The 19,839-nt window shown below is 37.9% G+C and overlaps 2 pseudogenes; both read left to right on the top strand.

Annotated features, from left to right (window-relative positions):
* Positions 1-4,930: 4,930 nt before the first annotated feature.
* LOC126788292 (berberine bridge enzyme-like 17) lies at positions 4,931-7,157 on the top strand (annotated as a pseudogene).
* Positions 7,158-9,960: 2,803 nt separating this feature from the next.
* Positions 9,961-18,713, top strand: LOC126788004 (berberine bridge enzyme-like 14; annotated as a pseudogene).
* Positions 18,714-19,839: the final 1,126 nt, after the last annotated feature.

Below are 19,839 nucleotides of genomic sequence, written 5' to 3'. Positions count from 1 at the left end.
AGGAAAATCAGAGTTCAGTGTTTTATCCTATAGGATGCAAAGAAATAAAACAAATGTTCTGCGTTCTATCATGTATAAGTTCCAACCTCTTTTCTCTTGTTTTTTTTCTTTAATTTATGATCACATATGATATGATTGACAAACAAAAAACAGATTTATCACATATGAATTTATGAATAAGGTATTAAGCAGACCTCAGTAGTAGAGCGTTGCAACTAAGTCCATCATACATCTCAAGCGAATGCCTCCGAACTAACTGTAATAACCTTAGTTTTCGGAACGTTTAATTAGAAAAAACGTTACGTTTCCGCAAAGAATATATCGACTTTTATTCCGGCAATCGTTTGTGAAAACTTTATTCACGGAAGTCGTAGAGCTCGTCGATACGAGTGTGTGGAAATGTGACACGTTTGAATCGGACATTGGAGGTGAAAGTTATTAATGTCGGAAGTTAGTTTCTGATTTTAGAAACGAGTATAAAAATGGCATTTTTGTACTTAGGGTTTCCATTTCAGGAAATCCCTTCTCTCTCCTCATTCCGCCTCCCTCCCCCTTCTCTCTCCTCATTCCGCCTCCCTCCCTCAAAAATCCATCTCCGGCGATCTCCCAACCGCTCGTCCGTGTCGCACACCGCCGGCCTAGGAAGCTTCGCGTGACCCTCCGCAGCCGACCCCGAGCTCAACACGCCGTCCCACGCAGCGCCGGAGCTCCACCAGCTACCCCAAGATTCAGTAGAAACCGTCTCCTTCCTAGGCGCATCTCCGGTGGTTCTAGAGCTTCGTCGAGGTAAGGGTTGTACTTGATTGATGGATTGGTGTGGTTGTTTGTCATTTTGGTGAGGTTTTGATGGTGGATTGGAAGAGGAGAAGCGGAGGAGGAGGGGGGAGAGATACCGTCGCCTTAGGCGGCGCGTGAAGCGCAGTGGAGTGGTCTAAGGGCGGCGTGAGGCCGTGGAGGAGAAGAGGGAGGAGAAAGGAAGAGAAATGGGGCGGCGGTGGCGTGATACGCGCCGTTGGTGGTGTCGGAGCGTGTACCTCACTCGCCGCCACGTGCGGCGGCGCGTGAACAGTGTATCCGAAGGGTAATTTTGTAATTTATTTTCACGTACGGTAAATGTAAATTTATTTTACGTACGGTAAATGTATATTTATTTTACGTACGGTAAATGTAAATATAAATTACTTTCAGTAAATGTAAAAAGTAATTTATAAAGGGTAAATCAGTAATTGATATTTACTGAGACAATATTTACATTTAAATAATATTTATACGTATAAAAAAAACGTAAACAGTATGTATTCATACATGAATACGTATTAGATGAGTATTTGTACAGTAATACATGAATAGTGAATACGTGAATAGTGTACATTGAATAGTATTCAATGAACAGTAACTCGTAAAACCAAAAAATTCTGAAAAATAACAGATTATTACTGTTTCGGCATTTCAAAGTTTACGAAACGTTTCTAAATTCTTTTCTTATCTTTTCAAGGTGATCAATAAATCAAGGAAATGAATTATCTTCGGAAGTTTTGGAATTACGCTCGAGTCGATAAGGTGAGTAAAATCCCACATATTTACAAATCTACCCTTGCAGAGATTCAAGATTTTTCCAAGAGTTTTTAATATTGAATTATGACACGTATACGATATAATGGATTACATATATATTGTATAAATGGTAATAAGTACATATATATATATATAGTTCGTTATATTATATATTGTTATTAATTCATTAGAATTGGTCATTCGATGACGAGAATTGTATATTGTGCATGTGATTTAATTTGTACAATATGAGGTGTGATTATTGTACATAATTTTAACATGGTGTTGGTTAAAACGTTTTGTCTTCGGACGTGTTTATGAAACATGACATGTATATGATATAAGCGGATTATATATATATTGTATAAATGGTAAATAGGTACATATATATATATATATAGTTTGCTATATAATATACTGTTATGATTTTATCGTGATGAGGTCATATTGATGACGAGATTATATATCAAGCATGTGATTTTGATTTGTACAATATGAGATGTGATTATTGTACGTGATTTTAACATGGAGATTGTTAAAATGTCGATTTGTCTTCGGACTTGATTTTAGTACAATATGATGTGAGATTATTGTACGTGTTTGGCAAGTCAGAACATAGCCTTTGGCCGGGCGAAAGTTACGATACAGGTATAGCTCTAGTCTGTCTGCCGGAGTACTGCATGAGAGGTAACAGGTGGTTATCTGCTCATGAGTACTCATATTGTTTTGATGTTGGGTAACAGGTGGTTACCCAATATCGGCGGTGTACTACGTGAGGGGTAACATATGTGTACCAGTGTTCATTAGTACCCGTATTATAAATGTATTTGGGTAACCAGAAGGGTTGCCCGATTTCTCATGAGTACTTTCATTTCATATATTATTGGGACAACCAAATGGGCCGTCCATTGACTCATGAGTGCATTTATATTGTTGTGTTGTGGATTTTCGTATATATTGATATGCGAGTTATATTATCATTTTACTCATACGAGCTATAAGCTTACCGGGTTTGTGTTTACAATCCCGGTGCACCAATTCGATGGTGTAGGGGGATAATTCCGCATGTGTTGATTAGTGGGAATTGAGAGACGACTCCGGAGACTCGAAGTTGTTCATTTCCCTGCTTGTGGTGAGGTTTCTATTGCATAATTGTGTGTGAGAACTTGTGAGGATTTATTTGTGAGTTTTGCGAGAGATTATGAGGATTATTACATTTCCATTTTATGTAATGTTGAATCATAAATTTGGTTTGTAATAATTGGTTTTCTGAGTTGTATTGAGAACTCAGTGATGATCCGCTGTGCATTTATAATGATTTCGATTCGTTGAGATTGTTTTAGTGTTGTACGACTTTAATATTTTGAGACTTTAATATTTTGAGTTTTTATGTTCGAAATTTTAAGGTCGTTACACTAACATATAACAAGGCTAGAACAATAGCATAGCCAAAATAGTGGGGAAGAAAATGTACCAGATTTTGTTCAGCAACAGCGCTCTGACCATTCCTCTATTATGTCCACACTCTATTCCAACGATGTAGCTCTTTGAGAAACTGAAATATAGCCATGTAGCCATTTAGTCATTTACCCATCTCAATCCTTCTATATGCTTTAGTTTCCTGATTGTCACCAGAAACCAAATACTAGATTATAACTTTATAAGTAATTTTGATATATATGAGTGCATAAAATATCAGTCATCTTAAGCAAAATTGCCAACTTTGGCTCCTTGCAATGTAAATTGCAGACTCATGTCACAACAACTGTGGAAAAGATATTATATATACAACTATACATGGGCAATTTTTTTTTCAGATGAAAAGATATTTTACAACGGCAATTTTCTGTGGAAATTAATCTTTTGAGAGGAAAATCGAGCAAATTTGAGATACAGAAACCCCATCATCTCGCACAGTAAGCAACATGTTCAAAATCAAATGTTCAGATAATTGGAAGAACAAATGACTTAAATTTACGAATAAGTTTATAAGCTTGATTATAAGCTGATGAAGCAATGAATTCTTATATATCTTAGGAGGCTTTTACCAAGTGATATCACAATGTACCAATTCGAAGGGTGAACATTAGTAACTATAAAAAATTACATCACATCATAACACAGGTAAAATCTAGTAAATTTCTTCAGAGATGAGCAGAGTGTTGAAACTTTACTAAAGGATTCTGAAGTTAGAGCAGCGATTAAAGTTTACTTGACTTATTACCATGAGAGAGTAACGAAGATAATTTCTGGGCAGGAGAAGGTCGCACTTCCATTACTCAAGCTGCTTTGACATGATGGTTTGATGGAATACTAATGTACTCTAAAGCAAGCATAGATAATACACATTCTGAAGGAGTCAGGCACAACAACACAGCGCTAGGAAAAGAAGCAGAAACAACCACACTGTGCCCCATTCATTTCTATATAGGTTGACATTGCCAACTGAAGTCCATACATTATTTGATGTCATCAGTTATTCTTGCAATACTTACTGAACAACTACAAAGTTGTGTGCCTCCTTAATCAAATCTCCACATAATCAGGTTCCAGCTTTTCTAAAATTCATCCAACCAATTTACATGCTCCAAGGATTCAATAGCTTTCCATTCCAATATACTATCTGAGAGCTCAATCAGAATTGAACCAAACTTGCTGTCCGTTGCACACAACCAGCACCTGATATATTTCTTTGGCCAAATGTTCTACATTATTTAGCTATTTCTCCATTCTCTTAAGTTCCTGTTTTACGTAGCACAGGAAGTAGTAGCTCCCCCTTTCATAGTCTCAAGTCTCAACTAATACTCTCCACGTATCTCTACTTTACATTCGTACAAGCAAGAAAACAAACCCTTTGTACCAAGAATTAACTTTGCTTCATATATGATGTAGAGCTTCATCAGTATACTCAAAATCCGTTCTTGGTCCCCCATAATTTTCAGCTTTTACTTGAAAAGGAGCGTGAATCCAGTATAGTGCAATGTCCTCTAAGCTAGTCATCATCCTTTTGTTTCTCCACACAAGAATCCATGAACGAATTTGCTGTTTCAAACTTGCAGTTTTACCTCAATGCATGTCTAAGTTCCAAATCCCACAAACTCAAGACTAGATCAAGACTACACATGGGCACCCCATCAACTAAATACCCCATCTTAAGACCAACAGAGAACCATGTTAACTTCTTGAGTACGTTCCAAACTCCATGTTAGAGACCCTAGAAAAACAGTAGCAGAAATTATGCATTTCACCTACATTCAACATTTCAACAAAGATTCAAACTTTCATGATAATGAATCTCCAAAATTATTACCACGCTATCAACTAAATAAAGTTAATAAACAATTAGCAGGCCAGCCTAAAATGCACAGAAGTAAAAATCACAATGAAGGTACCGGTTATCAATTTGGGGACCATTCATTCATAGTTCCTCCTATCCCCAGAACTCGACAAGCTATGCAGATCTACAAGTACAACTACCCGTTTGATTTTCCATCAGAACACGTGTATCTAGGGATACATCACCAACTAACCATCACAACAACCAGTTAAAAAAAGCTATCACAATCTGCGTGCGAGAGGACATCGATCAGGTGATCGAGTTAGTTATAGAGTTTTCTACTAAATTGGTGAAACTCTATAAATATGCATGTATGAGCTCTTGTACAATGCGTTCTAGCAAGGAGCTATACATGTCTAAAACACAAACACAGCCTTGATCTACCCAGATATCTTCTTACACACCTTGTCCTGAACACTAGTACTCCTTTAGGACTTTTACCTTGAATACCCTGTAAAGAATCTGCACTTGCTAAATGAAGTTACCAAGTTATGTAGCACTAGTACTGATCTTCATTCTCTCAGCCCTTTGGAACTCAGAATATCTGGCAGCTACTTCAAACCCCATTCTCGAAAACTTCCAATTATGCCTTCCAGAACAATCTTCCTCCAACTACTCCATCACTGAAGCCATTTACACCGCCCAAAACGCCACTTTTGAACCCGTTCTGCTGGCATACATCAGAAACAGCAGGTATTACAACCCTACAACTCCGAAACTGTTGGCCATTGTAACAGCCAAGCATGAATCCCACGTCCAAGCAACTGTGATCTGCGCAAAGCGGCATGAGTGGCAGATCGATCAGAATCCGAAGTGGTGGCCATGACTTCGAGGGTCTATCGCACGTGCCATACGTTCCCTTTGTTATTCTCAACATGTTTCATCTCCGCGCCATTCATATTGATGTCGAGGATGAGAGTGCTTGGGTTGAGTCGGGAGCTATTCTAGGTGAACTTTACAATGATAAATTGCACAGATAAGTAAAGTTCTTGGGTTTCCAGGGGGAAATTGTGTAACTGTTGGTGTTGGTGGTCTATCTAGTGGTGCAGGGTATGGTGTCATGTTTAGAAAGTATGGCCTCACTGTGGATAACGTTGAAGATGCTAACTAGTTAATGTGAATGGTGAAATTCTAGACCGAAGCTCTATGGGAGAAGATCTCTTTTGGGCCATTAGAGGAGGTGGTGGAGCAAGCTTTGGTCATGGAAAATAAAGCTGGTTCCAGTGTCATCCAACGTGACTGTATTCAAAATCGGAAGGACCCTTGAGGAAGGTGGTGCAGATCTTCTCTACCGGTGACAACATGTGGCGCCTAAGCTACCTAAGGAAATCTTCATCAGAGCAATGCCTCGAGTGTCGGAAACTAGTTCGGGTAACAAGACTGTCGAAGTGTCATTCGATGGTTTCTTCTTGGGACAAAGTGATGACTGATGGGCTTCTTTCATTAGTAAATGAGAGTTTTCCCGAGTTGGGAATGCAGAAATCAGATTGCTATGAAATGAACTGGGTAGAATCTACCTTATTTTGGGATGATCATCCAGTTGGAACGCCCATAGATGTTCTACTCCAAAGACCTATAGGCCCAATGCACAGCATGAAAGGTAAGTCTGACTATGTGAAAGAGCCAATTCCAAAGCAAGACATAGAATACATATTGAAGTAGCTACTCAAGATGGAGAACTCGTGGATGCAATGGAGCCCTTACGGTGGAAGAATGAGTGAGATTTCCGAGTAGGAAACTCCCTACCCTCACAGAGCCGGAACCCTCTTCATGATTCAATATTCATGGTCGTGGGTGGAAGAAGGGAGATAGGCCACCAACAAGTATCTTAGCCTGTCTGAAAATTTTTACAAACTAATGACTCCATTTGTATCCAATGTACCAAGAGCAGCCTTTCAAAACTACAGGGATCTTGACATTGGGGCCAATTTGGCTAATCAGACCATCTATAACATTGCTAGAGTCTATGGAACAAAATTTTGAAGGCAACTTTGAGAGGCTGGTGCGTGTGAAGACCGAGGTGGATCCCCAAAACTTCTTCAAGCATGAACAAAGTATCACACCTCTTCATGAGTACTCTTTGGTCCAGCCGTCCAGTGGCATTAGTGTATCTTATAAAATGCAAGTAGAAGGTCTTCTATTGGCCTATCTCTCTCGGATTCATGAGTTACCCTTCACTTTCTGTCTGTGGTGAACAATTACGATTTTTACCTCAAACCCTTGTTCATCTAGCTGCTGCACCATCTTCTCTTCCATATCTTTTTGCCTCCACCTAAAAATTCCAATATCACAACAAATCTGTAATGAGACCTAGCAATGAGCAATACCCATACTCAATCTGATGCAAACCAACCCAACCAAATTCGCCACCCAAACCAAACATACATCAATAACATTAAGACTTGCAAACAGAGAAAATAAAAAACATAGTTTGAATCATTTTAGTCCAGAAACTACTTGTCAGAGACAAACTACCAACACAGAAAGCAGAGTCTGTTTTCTTTGTCTTTGAAAACTCCATGTAAGAGACTAAACAACATAGCAGAGAGAGAAATTGATATAGAACCAATCTTTGAAACTAAACCAAACATGAGTACATGACATCTCATCCAAACAAAAGATTTAGAAATGTATAAATTAAATAGGTCAGAACATACCCCTTGTTTCCCTTCCGGAATGACCTGGCGAACTGGGTCCTTTCAAGGTGGCTTCTTTCTAACTGGGTCCTGAAAATACAGAATCGACACATCTTAATTTCCATTCACATTCCCTGATATCGGAATTGAAAACATCTCTTTTGATTGATTACGAACCTCATCAATGAGAGACGGAGGCCTGAACGAGCCAAATGGCGTCTAGATGACAAGGCCATAGGCCCATAGCTTTGGCGCAAGCACAATCTTCCTTGGACTTCATCGAGAGCAGAGAGCAACCGAGCGAGAGTGTGAACTCTTTTTCAGAGTTTTCTGTGAGCTGTTGGATTAAGTGTGCAGTATTATACAATTGGGCCATTTGGGCCTTCCAATTTAAGAACTTCCCGCTGTCCCATTGTACATGTAGCTTTTTCCTAGTTGAGGATTTGAGGAACAACAACTGATCAAAGAAAATGAAGACCAAGATTGAAAGCCCAAGAGATTAGAGCATGGTTTCAGCAGTGAAACTTTGGTTAGAGGACTGATAATATTGAGAAAGACGCAAGGACTAGAGAAAGAGAGGAAATTGAGAGATATGAAGAAGAATGACATTGGATGATCGCAACGTGTAGTTGCACATTTGTGCACAGAAGAATTTATGCTCTTTAATTAGATGCTTTGACCCAAAATCATCCTCTAACAAGTTACTATACAATAAGTGTTCAATAGAATCAGGGGGTGTATTGTATTTAGATTTGTGTAGACTTATTTTAATTAACAGACTTTTTTTAAAAGTCTACATACTTTTAAAAAGTATATAACCTTTTACATAATTATTAAAATCATTGATTTCAATCACATACTTTTGACTGATTTCTACAGACTTGTATTAATTCATGAAATCCACAAATTTATATGATCAACTTCTATAGAATTTTCTGTACTCATAAAAAAAATTGAAGCTACTTTTTTTTGTTATTTAAGAAAATAACGCGTAGTAACTAAATAATGTACATACAATGTATCTCAATTTAGTCAATTATAAACTCACGGTTCGATGATAGTTTGCTTCACTCACATGTGTGCCTGAAGCATCTAGGTTGGCTTTATATGTTCTCTGATGACTGACACCTTGTGGGTGCTATTAAACGGGGATTCAATGCATGCTAGTTAAGAAATTTGTTTACAGAACAATTTTGTGTTCTAAGCAAATATAAAGAAATTGGAGAATCTCAATTATTTATAACAAAATCAAAAGAAACTCTTTAAATTTAATCTATTGACCAATAGATATCATAGAAATGAAAGTAATAAATTATTCAACTAGTTTCAAACTAAAGAAGTCGGCGATCATGAAACATTGATATGATTATTATTCTATTTTCTTCTCACGTACTTATTTCATCGTCATTATTTTTATTGTTAACATAAAACATGTGTCCACATATGAGAATGAAGTTTTAATAAGTATAAAGATACGAGGTAAGAACATAACATAACAAATAAGAGAACAATCATGGGATCATAGGTTGAATAAACATATTGAGTTGTAGGAAAAAGAATTGGTAAAACAAAGGCAAAAAGAAAATAAAGAAAATTGGTGGAAAATATACATTTTTAGTGAGAAAGTTCATCTTTTCATGTTTTTCATCTTCATTGTTTTTATTGTTAACATTAGACATGTGCCCACATATGAGAATGAAGTTTTAATAAGTACAAAGATACAAGGTAAGAACATAACATAACGAAGAAGTTTACAATCATGGGATCATAGGGATCATAGGTTGAATAAACATATTGAGTTGTAGGGAAAAGAATTGGTAAAACAAAGGCAAAAAGAAAATAAAGAAAATTGGTGGAAAATATACATTTTTAAATACAATGAGAAAATTCATGGAAAATTCAATGAAAATTTTTGGATTGTGGTATGTACAATTAACACTAGAAAGTCCATGAGATTCCATGCGTTTAGAATTTCATAAGTATGAATGATATTTTGAATACCCACATACTTCTATTCATTTTTAAAGTCTTGATTGAATACCCCCAGACTTTTATGGATTCCATAATGACTTTTAAAAATCTCAATTGAATACACCTAGACTTATATAAATAATTAAAAGTTTGTATTGAATACACCTGAACTTTTGAATTTCATAAATTTCTTTAAAAATCTCACTAATTCCACACACAATACACCATCCTTAGGAACACTTCCATCCAAAAAACGTAGGCAAGTCAAGTATAAAATAATGCTAGAGCAAATTGTCGGCGTCGTACGTGCACCGTTTGAAAAACTTCAAAGAAATACCAGCACACAATGCACATGATGAAAATTTGCTTGATTGCCAGTTACTGTCGTACATCGATGCATTTAGCCATTAAATGTCGTCAGTGAATTTCTTGAAGACTTAACTATACTCCTGATTTCTCTTGCCTCAATTATCAAACACCAGCCTTAACTCTTACGAAGAAGACTTCCAACTTCACAAGCAGAAACTTCTTACTTGCTTCTTAGCTTGTCCAAAGGCTCAAGCACATGGTGATCAGTGTGGCAAAACTCAACTCCCAACTAGTCATGACGACCCAAACTACTTCTGCAACTTTTGTTGTTGTCTTCTTCCTTCTTCTCCATGCTTCCATGGTAGCTTCAGATTCAATCCAAGACACCTTCCTCCAATGCCTTTCCAATCTTTCCCAATCCCCCTCTCCACCAATCCCATCAGTCACCTATTTCCCACCAACCCTTCATACACACCAATTCTTCATTCCTACATAAGAAACCTTAGATTCACTACCCCTATAACCCTAAAGCCCTAATTCATTGTCACCCCAACCCACGTCTCTCATATCCAAGCATTAATCCTCTGCTCCAAAATCCTGCACCTGCAAGTCATAATTCGCAGTTGTGGCCATGACTATAATGGCCTCTCATACATCTCAGATGTCTAGTTCATCAATATAGACATGTTCAATCTTCGATCTATATCAGTCAGCATAGAAGAAGAAAGTGCTTGGGTCGAGTCTCGAGCAACTCTAGGTGAAGTTTACTACTGGATAGCATAGCAGAGCAAAATCCATGGCTACCCAGCTGTAGAATTTTCCGGTGGGGGTATGGAAATATGATGAGGAAACATGGGTTGTTAGTTGATAACATTCTTGATGCTCAAATAGTTGATGTTAATGGAAGAGTTTTGGATAGAGAGTCAATGGGGGAAGACCTCTTTTGGACTATTAGAGGTGGAGGTGGAGCTAGTTTTGGTGTCCTTGTGTCATGGAAAATCAAATTGGTTCAAGTTCCAGAAGTTGTCACAGTTTTTATAGTTGAGAGGACTTTGGAGATACAATAGATGATGATTTTTTCATTAGGGTGGTTGTGATGCTGATGAATAGAAAAACATTAAAGACGGTGAAAGCTAAATTTGTTGCCTTGTATTTAGAGCATCTCCCTCCGTAGGGTATAAACCCAAATATGGTTTTTTCCCTACACCAATTGTAGGTTATATACACAAGTCCCAAAAAAAAAAATGGTCTTCGACCAAAGAGAGGCCAAATTTGGCTATCCATTTTCATAGGCTAAATGGTGGACCAATTGTAATTATGGTTTTTATTTGTGTGTTTTATTCTCATTTTAGCATGTATATAATTATTTTTTATATAAATGTATTATTTTATAGTGTCTTTAATTATAAAAATTATTGTATAATAATGCCCTTGTTGTGAGGTTTCATATGAGCCTAATATTTGATATGTTAATATTTTTGTGCTTGAATTTCCTTAAATGTTGTTGTTTTTATGTGTTATTGGTCAAGTAAATGAACTAATTTATTGATAGCCTTGTCAAAATCATACTTGAAAAAAAAATTCCAAGTTGGGAAAAAGAGTACTAGGAAGTGAAATACAGAAGCATAAGCAACAACATAAAATAAATTCATAAAATTAACCTAAACATAAACTAATATTCCGGTAGATTAGCATCAGTTTCTCCATAACCATCATTTCTCCTGAATCGGCCACTATGATTGACCTCAGGGATATGTTCACCACTATTTGTATCAAATTGACTACTTCCTCCAACATGTGAAGCTCATTCATACCCACCAGTTCCTCCGAATCCAAATGGAAATGAAATACCAAAATTTCCTGAATGAAATGTAGCCTTACAACTAGTTTGGAATTGGTTCATATTATTAAAATTACTGTAACCAAATGTTAGGGGTAGTCCTTGTAATTGCGCCTCACGAGCTTTTCTCTGCATAATTTCTGTCTTTCAAATCTTCAAGAACTCACGATCCATTGGATCTGTTATAGAATCCAAGCTCTTAGCATGATTTTATGTTCATCACGCTGACTTTGGATGTTCAGTTTGTTTAAGGTGTACTGCTCCATCTTGGAGGCAAAGCTTGATTTCTCCTACATGTTTTTTTGAAGCAACTCCTTTATCGCTTGGTTGTCAGCTATGATCTTTTCATAACCCTTTTTCTTTTCCTTGGCTACTTTCTTTCTCATCTTTGCTATTTTCGTTCCTATGGGACGCTCTTGTGAAGCGAGTTCATCGTTGATGTACTCCTGCTCGTATTCATCTGCATTCAAATGAACAAAAAATTATGGATTTTCAGATGTCTCTTGTAATAACCCTAAATTTCATTACAGTATTTGATTCAATTTGAATTCTATTAAGTTATGATTTTCAGTCTAAATGAATACAATTGTTTGCAACGTTACGGAAACGGAAACGGAAACGTTATCGGAACGTTTGATTCAAAAAACGTTACGTTTCCGAACGATTATATCGACTTTTATTCCGTCGATCGTTTGCGAAAACTTTCTTCACAAAAGTTGTAGAGCTCGTCGATACGAACTCGTAAGTATGTGACGCGTTCGAATCGGACGTCGTACGTAAAAGTTATTAACGTCGGAAGTTAGTTTCCGATTTGGAAACTAGTATAAATAGTAAATTTTAGGGATTAGGGTTTCCATTTCTGGAAACCCTTCACCCGCGCCTCCTCTCTCCCATTTTCGTCTCTCTCCCCGATTCTCTCTTCTCTCTTCCTCCAGAAATCTCTCCTGCCGATCTACCATCATCCAGCCTCCCGTGGCATACACCGCCACTTCCCCGACCCTCGCAAGCCTCCCCGCGAGCAACCCACGTGCACGACGCACCTCACCTCACCGCCATAAGCTCCCACGCGACAACCCGAAGCCTCGCGATTCTTCCGCCACCCAAACACTCCACCGGGAGATCAGGGCATAGGGACTGCAACACCACCACCTCTCCTCGCCCCTAGTGCCTCCGGTGACAAGATCGTCGATCGAGAATCGCGATAGGCACCACCGCACCTCAACTGCAACCGTCGGCATCTCGAGCTCATCGACGTCGATTTGACGATCCAAGGTCTGATTGAGGTGAGGATTTGTGTAGATTGATTGTGTTTGGATTGTTGTTGTTTTTGGTTCGATTTGTGGTGATCGGATGAGGGTGTGGAGGTGTTGAACACCGCCGCTTTAAGCGGCGCGTGTAGGTGCGTGGGGAAGTGTGGGGTGGCGTAGGACCGGAGGGAGGAAGAGGGGAGAAAAGAGGACGGTTTTGGGGTGGTGGTGGCGCCACACGCGCCTTGGTTAGCCTCGGCGCGTGGGCCCCACGCGCATCCTGCCGGAGGTGGCGCGTGTGCCACACGCGCCGCCACGTGCGGCGGTGGGAACGGTTTTGACATAATGGTATTTTGGTAATTTACTGTGTACGGTAAATGTAAATGTAATTTTTATTTATTACGGTAAATGTAATTAAATTTTACCTACGGTAAATGTAAATATAAATTACTTTCAGTAAATATAAAAAGTAATTTTGTAAAAGGGTAATTTAGTAAATTTTATTTACTGAATTTGTATTTACATTTAAATCGTACGTATACGTACAGAAATACGTATATAATATTTATACGTACAGAAATGCGTATTAATATTTATACGTACAGAAATACGTATTTATATTTATACGTACAGAAATACGTATATAATATCTATACGTACAGAAATATGCATATAGTATTTGTACGTACAGAACTACGTATATAATATTTATACGTACAGAAATACGTATTAATTGCATATTTGTACAGTATCCGGGAATAGTAACCGTGAATAGTAACCGTGAACAGTAACTTCGTATAAACCAAAATTGCTGAACAGTAACCGTTTATTACTGTTTTGGCATTTAATGGTTTACGAAACGATTCTAAATTCTTTTCTCATTCTTTTAAGGTGATCGTTAAATCGAGGAAAAGAATTTCCATCGGGAATTGAATTTCCATCGGGAATTGTGGAATTGCGCTCAAGTCAATAAGGTGAGTAAGATCTCACTGAATTAAGAATCTACCCTCGTGGTGATTCAACATTTTGCAAGTGTGTTTATTAAATGAATTACAACATGTATATAATTTAGTGGACTACATATATACAGTATAATGGTAATAAGTACATATATATATATAGTTCATTAAATTACGTACTGTTATTAATTCATTAAAAATAGTCATTTCAGTGACAGAAAAATTTGGCATGTGTATGTGATTCAAATGGTACGATATGATGTGAGATTATCGTACGTAATTTTCAGGTGTTTATGAAATATGACATGTATAGGATATAGTGGACTATGTATATATTGTATAAATGGTAAATAAATACGAATATATATAGTTTGCTATATAATATACTGTTATGATTTTATTGTGGTTATATCGTGAAAGTTTTAAAACGTACAATATGATGTGAGATTATTGTACGTGATTTTTAACATTGAGATTGTTTAAATGTTGATTTGTCTTCGGACGTGATTGGTACAATATGATGTGAGATTATTGTACGTGTTTGGCAAGTCGGAACCTAGCCTTTGGCCGGGCGAAAGTTACGATACAGTTAGAGCTCTAGTCTGTCAGCCATAGTACTTCATGTGAGGTAACGGGTGGTTATCTACTCATGAGTGCTCAGATTGTTTTGGATGTTGGGTAGCGGGTGGTTACCCAATATCACCATAGTACTTCATGTGAGGTAACGGGTGGTTATCTACTCATGAGTACTCAGATTGTTTTGGATGTTGGGTAGCGGGTGGTTACCCAATATCTGCGTAGTACTGCATGTGAGGTAACGGGTGGTTATCTGCTCATGGGTACTCAGATTGTTTTGGATGTTGGGTAGCGGGTGGCTATCCAATATCAGCGGTGTATTACGAGAGGGGTAACAGATGTGTACCAGCGTTCTTGGTACCCGTATTATAAATGCATTGGGTAACCAGAAGGGTTACTTAATTTCCTCATGAGCGTTTTATTTCATATTTCTTGGGTCAACCAGATGGGCTGACTATTGACTCATGAGGGCATTTATATTTGTTGTTTTGTGATCTTTCGTATATTTTGATATGCGAATTATATTTTGATTTTACTCATACGAGCTGTAAAGCTTACCGGGTTTGTGTTTACAATCCCGGTGCACCAATTCGATGGTGTAGTGGATGACTCCGCAGGTGTAGATTAGCGGGAATTGACGGACCGCTCAGAGGACTTGAAGTGATTTACCTCCAGCTTGTGTGAGGATTTTGTGTGACTATTTTGTGAGAGATTGTGAGGATTATTACATTCCAACTTACGTAATGTAAATTATAAATTTGGGTTGTAATAATTGGTTTTCTGAGTTGTATTGATAACTCAGTGATGATCTGCTGTGCACTTAAATGATTTCGATTTTATTGAGATTATTTTGTTATTAACGACTTTAGAATTTTGAGTTTAAAAGCTCGAAATTTTGGGGTCGTTACATCTCTGTTGTGCGAGAACCTATTTGAGATTCTTCAAATGTCTCATTTCTCCTTTGTGGTTTAGCAGCGTGCGGGGCAGCATTGTCCAACCATTTTTTAGCATTTTTCAGAACAGGCCACACATGATCAAATTGAAACTTTTTCCTCTTGAAAGTTGGATCATATTGGAGGGATTCTTTAGCTTTCTTCAACTAGCAAGTGAAAAAGAACAAACAAATATTGTAAGTTTGGAGTTTAAAATTATAATATTATAAATTATGGTTTAAGGAATACTTACAATCCATTCTTCAAACGCATCACTTGGATTTTGGTGCTCAATTTGACGAATATAACCAGGAAGCTTACTAACCGGTAAGCACAGATCAGCGAATTGACTTTGAAGCGACATTCCAGTCCTAATCATATATCCATCATTGTCTTCATTGTAGGCAACAATAACTCTCTTCCACAACGCATCATTTTTTTTATTAACACCATTAATAGGACATTGAAAAACATTAAGATAAATATGACACAATTGCAAATCTTCATCTATTGTATAAGCCGGACCACGCTTAGAAGAAGATATTGAAACGATTGAATGCCTAATTGGTTGTATTGAGTATTGTGGAAGAAGCAGTTGAAGAATTGCTGTGTTCTGTATTATGGAAGAATGTAGATATTTATGGTGATTATCAATAAAATTTAACGGTATAGATGTATTCACGTACTTTGATCTAACAGTTTTCAACAAATGTAATCTTATCTTATCTGATCATGTTGATATGTGTGAAAATTGTGAAATAATGGCATACAACTCATAATTGAGTCTACTTCATTCATAATAAATCGGATACATATTTTGAACACAATACTATTATTTATTTAATTAAAATCATAAAAACACAATGGAAACATATATAGTATAATTAATACAACACGTGAAATAAAACAACCGATATAAAAAAAAAAGGAAACAGTGCCATCAAATGGAATACTTGAAGCTTCATCTCTACCATGACGATCCCATAGATGATCAATTAATGCATCCCGTAGTTCAAAATGAGCTTTTTTGTCTTTGATTTGCCTATTTCGGGTAAGAAACTGAGTAAATCGTTCATCTTCATTACCAAACATTTCAACGGTAGGCCTAGGCGCACGATTAAATCCCTAATGGGTGCTAATAATTCACACTCATCCTCAATAATCATATTATGCATAATGATACATGCAGTCATGATGTCATGTAGAACTGGTTTTTTCCAAAAATGTGCCGGACTCTTAACAATTGCCCAACATGATTGTAGAACACCAAAAGAACATTCAACATCTTTTCTACATGACTCTTATTTGGTGGCAAAATATTGTTTTTTCCTCCTTTGAGGATTATGAATAGTTTGGATAAGTGTAGACCACTTAGGATATATGTCATCTGCTAAGTAATAACCGACATCATATTGTTTATCCTTAATAAAATACGTGCATGGAGGTGATTTATCTACAACAAGCTCCGTAAATAAGTTGGATGCTTTCAAAACATTAATGTCATTGTTAGAGCCTGATAAGCCAAAATATGCATGTCATATCCAAAATATCATAATCAACAACTGCTTCAAGAATAATTGTCGGCATTCCACTACGTCCGGCATAGGCACCTGCCCAAGCTGCTAGACAATTTTTAGTGCATGCAATCTAAGTTTTCTAACATTCGGGGGAATCCACGTTCCTCACCAATATAAAGGAGTCTGGCAATGTCATTGGATGTTGGCCTTCTAAGATATATCTGTGCAAAGATCTCTACAACAGCCCGATAAAACTTTTGCATGCATCTAATTGCTATAGATTCACCAATTTTCAAGTATTCATCAAGTGAATCAGCTAGTACACCATATGATAGCATTCGAAAACAAGCATTGAATTTTACCAGGGATGACAATCCGAGCCTACCAATTCCATCACATTATTGCATAAAGTAGTTGTCATGATTATTGACTACACCAGTAATGCGATAAAACAAAATTTTACGCATGCATAAACGTTTGCGAAAATTTTACCTCTGGATATCGAGGGACATTAGAAAAATAATATGTGAACAATGTTTGTGTAGCAACTTCTTGATCACGATAAATAGTTATGTGACCAGGAACTGCACATCTCCTTGCAAATTGAGCATTATCCTCTTCGTCGTTGAGTTGTTCCGCCAAAAGAATATTGTTGTTAGCATACATGCCAAGCAACATATTTTCCTCCTCATCAAATGCAGCTAATATAGAATTATAGAATTCAACAGTTCCATTTGAAAATAATAAAAAATGATGCTATTTGGGATCGATCCATTGTAGCGAAGTGAAAGTGAGAAATGAAATAGAATTGAGTGAAAATGAGGTGATGGAAACAATAGATAGTATGTATGTTTTTATAGATTGTTTTTGGAATATAGCCGTTATTTATAATTATTATAATAGTATTTAAACTAGTCGTTATTTGTATTTTTTAATCTAAATTTAGCCGTTACAAATATATAATATATATATATATATATATATATATATCCGTTTGTACAACATTTGACCAAATGGCCCATAACTTTTAACCTATGGTGGAAATGTTGATTTTAGCCTATCAGTTAAGTTAAAAGAACATCTATATGAGAACATACTGAATTTAGTAGGCTAAATCAATATGGCATTTTGCCTAGGGGAGATGCCCTTAGGAAATGCAGAAAAGCTTGAAGCTTTGATGGCTGAGAGGTTTCCTCAATTGGGTTTGAAGCAGGAGGACTATGTCGAAACGAGTTGGATTGATTCGGTTCTGTATTGGTCTAATTACCCGATTGGAACATGTGCAGATGTACTGCTTGAAAGAATACCTCAGTCAGAAAAGTTCTTGAAGAAGAAATCTGACTACATCCAAGAACCAATGTCAAAGGCTGGTCTTGAAGGACTGTGGAACAAGATGATGGAGCTAAAAAAGCTGGTACTAACATTCAATCCTTATGGTGGGAAAATGAGCGAAATTTCGGAGCTTGACACCCCATTCAATTCCCACATAGAGCAGGAAATGTATACAAAATTCAATACTCAGTGAATTGGAAAGAGGAAGGTGTAGAGGCTGAAAATAAACATCTTGATCTAATAAGGAAGTTGTACGAGTATATGACACCGATGTGTCAAAGTCGCCAAGGTGTTCATATCTAAATTACAGAGATACTCATTTAGGGACTAATGGAAATGGCAATGTGAGCTACTCAGAAGCTAGTGTTTGGGGGACTAACTACTTTAAGGGAAACTTTGAGAGGTTGGTACAAGTGAAGACTGTTGTTGATCCAGGAAACGTTTTCAGGTATGAACAAAGTATCCCACCTCTTGATGCTTGGAATGGTGAAATGGCTGAGTGACAGTTGCTTTCTGTATATTTTGAACTTATATATAGCATGCTAACCTATACAAGAACAGGCCAATGTGTTGGCATGTATAGTGGCGTGAAACACGCCGTGAAACACGCCGTGAAACACGGTCCGTGATTCACGGAGTGCATCCCGGATAGATAGATTCGTAGATTAGTATATATAGGTAGATATGTGTATGAAGAAAAATCAAGTAATATAACCAATCAATTCCAGTTGGTATCAGAGCCGTGCTCTGTTTTACCTGGGTTTGTTGTTTGCAGCTTCCGGTAATCAGTCGGAATAACCGACTGTTTTTCCCGGCGACGTGCAGTTCACCCGAGCTCCAGAAGTCAACACCAACGAGCGCCGCTTTCCTCGTCGCTCCCGCTGCTGCAACCTCACCTCCTCGACGCCTCGACGAGCGCCGTTCTCCTCGACACCAACGAGCCGCCTCGACGAGCGCCGTTCTCTTCGACACAGACGACACACCGACGAGCCCATCGACAACGACAACGACAAAGCTCCGATCTCGTTCCGTCCCGCTGCTGCAAACCACCGGCATCTCTTTCCGTCAGCACCGCCGCGTCAAGACCGCCGCATCGCGCTGCCAAAAATCACAGCTTCCGCGCCCGAAACCGACCCGCCCAGATCTGGCCCAGATCCGAGAAGCCCGGTCCATTCAACCCGACCCGGTCCACTCAACCCGACCCGGTCCACTCAGCTTCTGTCAGTGCATACTCACCGACAGTGCAAGTGCACCGGCGACAGATTGTTTTCCATTTCTCGCATTTTTTGCTCTCTAATCCCTGATTTTTACATTGTCTCTTTTTTTCAATGGGCTCTGGACATGAAGCGGAGGGTTCTCAGCTCCCTGATGTTCCGACCTTCGAAGTATCTGTCAAAGGTTCTGACAGCGGTTCATTTGGGGGCGCCAAACTCAACGGAACCAATTTTCGTAAATGGAAACGACTTATGGCTGCTCATTTTCGCGGCATGCACAAGATGGGCCATGTCACCGGCGTCACTAAGGCTCCTAGTCCTGAGGATGTTGTTGCCTACAATAAATGGGACGACGATGATGGTCTTGTCATGTCAGTCTTGTGGAAGGCTATGAATGATGAGATAGTTGATTTGG

The sequence above is a fragment of the Argentina anserina genome, chromosome 3, assembly GCF_933775445.1.
Source record: "Argentina anserina chromosome 3, drPotAnse1.1, whole genome shotgun sequence".
Classification (NCBI taxonomy): domain Eukaryota; kingdom Viridiplantae; phylum Streptophyta; class Magnoliopsida; order Rosales; family Rosaceae; genus Argentina; species Argentina anserina.
The sequence above is the reverse complement of the archived record's forward strand: the minus strand, read 5'-3'. Positions and strand labels throughout refer to the sequence as shown.